Raw genomic sequence first — 6,427 nt, 5'->3', positions numbered from 1 at the left:
CCTGCAAAGCTTAAGCCAATTTTCCAAAAGGGGATGAAAAACGTGTAAACTCACGAACCATTTATTTATAGTGAATAATAGTTTGGAAGCTAAGCAAAGCTATTTTCTTTTTTCAAGATTCTCCTAATTATGGGAGTCTTTCCTAAGTTACAAATATTATGCATAAATAATTAATTAGCAAATATTTATTTATGTGAATAAATCACATTTTAACTTAGGAAGGATTTAGAAGTTATCATAAACACTTTAATATGGTAATCAAATATGTTTGGATTAATAGCCATCTTGCCTAGACAAGGAAACATCACCAACTTGACCAAAAATAGCTTTTAGTCACGTAATTGGCCCCAAGTCAATGAAATATTATAAACAACCCATGGATTGTTTCCTACTAACGAACTTTAATAAATCACTCATAACTTCATCGTTATAACTCGGAATTGAGTGATTCTTGGCTCGTTGGATTCATAAGCTCATTCACTATAACATGAGATTCTTTACAAGAATAAAGGTTATTGTCTCCAAGGTCATGAATCAAATAACCTCAAGTATATATACATAAATGTACATTCACCGTCATCGGAATTGTTCCATAGTGAGCATATATCTTGATAGACTAGAAAGGTAGAATTGAACAAGAATCCAAATGAAATCAATCACATACCTTTGTTGATGTCTTCTTGTAGTCTTCAATCTTCAATCTTCATCCTTTAAGGATAGCTTCGATTCAACTTCTTATACCATATCTAGTCCGAAACTATCTTTAGTATGCTAAATCAAGAATGCATTTTGGCAACTAAAATTGACAACTAACTTGACATACCAACGCTAGTGGGTTCAACCGAGCAGTGCTCTAACAATCTTCCCCTTTGTCAATTTTAATGACAACCATTTTACATATGTCTTGTACTTGTTAAAAGCAAAATCGACAAGCTTGATTTCCTTGGTTCTTCAACTCTTCATGTGTTCATCATGTACTTGTTGAAGATCCATCATAGTATTATTACACATCATCAAAGTTTTATTGTATCACAACTTTTACAATAATACTACGGTGAAATGTATCACTCCCCCTTAGTCAATACTCCATCTCAACATGAAAACCACCCCCTTACATAATGATCCGTAAACCATATGTATATGTAGTGTGAACTACAAAATATTTCTCCCCCTCTTTGTCAATATAAATTGGCAAAAGTACGAAGACTAGTGGGATCCTCATGAAATTTTCACGGAGACACTTCATGACCAAAAGAAAGAAGCATATCAACTTTGTTTAGAACAAAGTCGAAACTTAGTGACTTCATCAAGGAGTTTATAAAGATACAAGTAACCCCTTCATGTTCCAAACCCGCTTCTCCCTACAAAGATATGACAATTAAGCACAAGTTCATTTAACAACTCTCCCCCATAAGATGTCATTCCCGAAAGAACAACAAGAGTGACCTTACTCCAGAGATAAGGATTTATATGTTGGGTTTTAGAAAACCCACAAGGAAATGCGAACTAAGAACCAATCATTGAAAGTCTCTCATGAGATCAAGTTACTGAACAATAAAACTATCTCATGGTAATAATATACACTATGTAATCATGAAGATCAAATATCGTGATCATCTTTTCTAAGATATAAACTTGTATGAACAAGAATTGATATGCTTAGAAGGAAGAATAATCTTTTCCATAAGGATTTACACCAAGAATGGTTACCATAAGAGTATGAAAAAGATTCTTTAACAATAAAAACCAACATCCATGGCTTTGATAATTTCTTCTAACCTGCTATATTTAAGAATTCCAATCACGAATCAAGTTAGGTAATTAAGACTCATACACGTGGTATCTAACCATATTTATCTTAACCATAACTAGTTCAAATGACTCAAATGAACTAGTTAGAGAGTTGTTAAATTGCAAGGAAATCTTATGTAACTACACAAGACACAATTGAAGCAAAAAACGATTTTGATTCACTCGAATCGATTCATGAACTTTATAGACACGATTTGGAAACTTGCATTCCTTAGCTTATATAAATATAAGTTCATGAAAAATCGTCTTTAGATATAACCAACTCAAGTTCGCAGACTTAGTTCGCGGACTTAAGTTACCGGGCATAGTTTACAAACTCCAGCAGAAATTCTCGGGTATGAGAACTTCGCCAGTTCGTGGACTGGGTTCGCGGAATGAGTTCGTGGACTTAGTTTCACGCAAGTAGTTTGTCAACTCCAGCAGAAATTTTCGGGTTTGAGAACTTCGGCAGTTCGCGGACTGAGTTCGCGGACTTGGCTAACGCCATTCTTCCGGTTCATTTGATCAACAAAGTTCGTAAACTTTGGTTCAAGGAATATGACTTATACATAAATGTGTTTCCACAAAAATGCTTATGTCCATCATTGGTTATGTAATCTAAACTCTCATTCCAATTATCGAAACATTCTTAGAGGACGTTATATAGTTGCTACACCATTTCTCGTAAAAGCAATTTTTAAAGTGATTGAAACATATCATGACTTTCGTCACTAGGTAAAGATGAACTTGGTTGAAGCGAAAGCTTACCGGCACATATTTTGAGAAATATGTAAGCGAGTTAGACTCAGCTCGAAACAATAAATTGTTCCTCATATTCAGAAATTACCCAACACAATATGTGCGCCCCAATTCTTTTGCAATCCTCACCGCATTTAATAGGGCTTTATGGTGAGGATGCACTTTAAACACAATCAGTTTGTGTTGAGGTGAGCAAAATCTTGCTCACGACAGGTATTCGAAACAAAATCAAACACGGAATCTAGGAATTTAACAACTTTCTTGAAACTTTCAACAACTGTTCCATACCTTTTTAAGATGTTATCCCTTGTCGACCTCTTGTCTGGGAGATCCTTCTTAACAATACTCGTTGCTTTATTGGTCTTCTTTGGTACCCATTTCTGAGCAGATTTTGGAGCAACGTATTTCTTTTTCTCCCCAATATAATTATTGAACTTCTTGGGGGGAATACTGAAAAAACTGATATTATGAGACTAAGTTTTTCTCCAGTTTGGAACATCAGATCTTGTCATCTTAACAAAATAAGATCTGGTTTTATCTCGCTTAAGAAATCTGCAATTCTTTTGCAAGTGACCTGGTTTTCCATAATAAAAACAATGTTTAGTAGAATGGAAAAAGTTATGTTTAGTGTTACATGAATGTGTATGTACTTGCTTTGGAGCTTGACAGAATTTCCTCTTTTCGTTGTTGGCAGTTGGTAGAGATACTTTACTTCTGTCAACCGTGGAAGGTTTTGGTTGAGAAGAAACTTTAGCTTTGACAAATTTTACCTCTTTGCAAATACTAGGAGCGTCCATTCCTTCATATCTCAATCCTCGTGTATCACAATGAATTCTACATGCTCCCAATATCGAGATTAATTTATCTGAGCTGCTATTTCTAGACAAACTCTCTTTTAAGCTCGAGTATTCTTCTTCCAAACTTTTGACCTTCTCAAGCGCAATAACTAGATCATTCTTGGATGATTCACATTGAACTTTGAGATCTTTTTGTTCTGAATCAAATAACAAGTTCATCTCAATATTTTCCAAGATATCTAGCTTTGCTTGAAGAATAATTTCCCGATCACGACCATCGGCAATTTCTTCTTTAAGCTTTCGTATTTCGTTGAGATAATCTCTTGCACCACTAAAGTCAAGTTGGTATTGCAAGGCTTTATTTCGACTACGAAGTCTGTCATATTTAACTTTCTCACTGAAAATGGTGTTTTCAGCTTCCGAGAGTTTTTTATGACTTTCTTTAAGAAGGTTATTAGCAATCGGATCCACATGGAACACTTCTTCGTCAGAATCAGAATCAGTATCTGCAAGAATTTTTCCAGAAGTTAATGCAACCTCGCCAGCCAACTCTTGCGGATTATAAAGTTCAGGTCCATCATCAAGAGTAGGCAAATCTGCTGCATATGCCGATTGTCTACGGCTCCAGCTCGGACATACTGAAGATAAGTGCCCGAAACCACAACAATTATAGCATTGTACATCATCATTAGGAGATGTTGCACCTTTAGAAAAACTCTTTTTCCTGTCTCTCAAGAGTTTTCTAAATTGTCGTGAAGTAACATCCTTAGTATCTGGCGAACCAGATTTATCCTTAGAGGATTCAGAATTGTTTGCAGCTTTAAGAGAAATCACCTCTTTTCTTGCGTGTTCATTATCAAAGATCTTTAGCTTTCCAGCAAGAGTATTTCTGGAGAGTGTAGAAATATCGTTTCCTTCTTCAATGGCATGTTTCTTAAACTCGTATCTTGATGGTAGAGACCTGAGAATTTTGCACACAATATCTTTCTCCGGAATAGTTCTTCCTAACGCAAATGAGGAGTTAACTATTTGAGAAAGTCTTTGGTTAAACTCATAAAAGGTTTCATCATCAGACATGCGAAGGTTTTCCCAGTCAGAAGCTAGATTTTGAAGCCTTGCTTCTTTCTCTGCGGCATTCCCTTAAAATACGGTTTCTAAGATATCCCAAGCATCTTTAAACTTATTACACGTAGTAACGTGATGCTGAAGATCTGGAGTAATGGCGCGGATGATCGCATTTAATCCTTCAGAATTTTGCTTTGCAACAAGAATCTCAAGATCATTATAATCACCAATATTCTTTTCAACAGTTACACCGTCTACTGTAACTGATGGATGATCATAGACATTAACAATACGAACCCATGATTGAAAATCTTGCGCTTGAATGAAGAACGCATAACAATTTTCCATCATAAATAGTTTGTGCCATCGAAGACTGGCGGTACGTATATAGTGATAGCACCTCTGTCCATACAATCAGATTGCTACAAACACAGACTTATGAGGTCTTAGCGTGTTTGCCTGCTCTGATACCAATTGAAAAGCGGGGGTCTAACAACCACACCCAATATTTCGTTTGGCAATCTGAATAGACAAACTCCAATATACTTTCAAGAGAATCAACTATCCAGTTAGACTCAATCTATAAAAAGTATATCAAAGAGTTTTATATCTCTATCTCTTGATTCAATCCGTAATCAGCAAATAGGAATTCGTGAGCCCGACTGAATATAAGAGGATTAACTTGAACGGTACCAAAGACCAATGTTCAAGTGTCAATCAATTCACTCAACAACCCAAGGGCCAGATACAAGAACTGATTGATCTTAATGCACAACCTGTGATATTTCGATTATATAAATAAAATATAATGCGGAAAAGAAATAACACAGACACCAGGATTTTGTTAACGAGGAAACCACAAATGCAGAAAAATCCCGGGACCTAGTCCAGAATAAACACACACTGATTATAAGGTGTTACACAAATTTCCTACTACCTATTCGGACTAGATGTAATACCTTCTTCAGCACTTGTAGAACTCCTAGCAGAATATCGATTCTCTTTACAAATTCTTCACATAAATCTTCTAGCAGAACCCGAGGCTCTCTTTAAAAGATACCACAACAAGATTGATACGATTCGATATTTTGTTTGCACAAGTACCGGTTTGATTTCCCTTTAGATGTGAATCAAGGTTTTGGAAATCTTATGTTTGTTTTGATAAAAACAATTACTAGGTAAAAGTAATATCAAAAACAAACTTGTAGATTAGGGATTATTATACTCTTCAATAAAGGAAGAGAAACCTAATAACTCTACAACAAGAAAAACTAGAATAAATCTAGAGATATCTTGTTTAAAACTTCTCAAGGATTTTTACGAGATGCCTCAATAGAAGTTTTTTTTTCTAGCATCCGATTTCGACTAACAAGTGTTGGTATACGATCGGAAACTGAAATATATGAAAACCTAGGGTTTATGATCAACAACTCTTGAATGTTTTATATATCAGAAGAGAAAACTTTAGAATAGAAAAGAGGTGAAAAACCTAGATTAAAAGTTGTATGATCAATCACGAAGATTAAATCCAACTTGGCTTTGTGATCCCCAATACAAAGACTTTTATCTCACTCTTGTTCACGACATGAAAACAACCTGCAAAGCTGACGCCAATTTTCCAAAAGGAGATGAAAAGCGTGTAAACTCACGAACCCTTTATTTATAGTGAACAATAGCTTGGAAACTAAGGAAAGCTATTTTCCTTTTTCAAGACTCTCCTAATTATGGGAGTCTTTTCTAAGTTATAAATATTACGCATAAATAATTAAATAAATAATTAATTAGCAAATATTTGTTTATGTGAATAAATCACATTTTAACTTAGGAAGGAATTAAAAGTTATCATAAACACTTTAATATGGTAATCAAATATCTTTGGATTAATAGCCATCTTGCCTAGTGATAGGTATAGAAAGAGATCCTAAACTATGTTCAAATGATAATTGCAAGTGCACAAGGCCAAGAGCAGCTAGTGTGCAAGTAAGGGGAAGTCCACAGAGACTTGGAGGATGCAA

This window comes from Papaver somniferum, unplaced genomic scaffold (assembly GCF_003573695.1).
Source record: "Papaver somniferum cultivar HN1 unplaced genomic scaffold, ASM357369v1 unplaced-scaffold_81, whole genome shotgun sequence".
Lineage (NCBI taxonomy): Eukaryota > Viridiplantae > Streptophyta > Magnoliopsida > Ranunculales > Papaveraceae > Papaver > Papaver somniferum.
The sequence above is the reverse complement of the archived record's forward strand: the minus strand, read 5'-3'. Positions refer to the sequence as shown.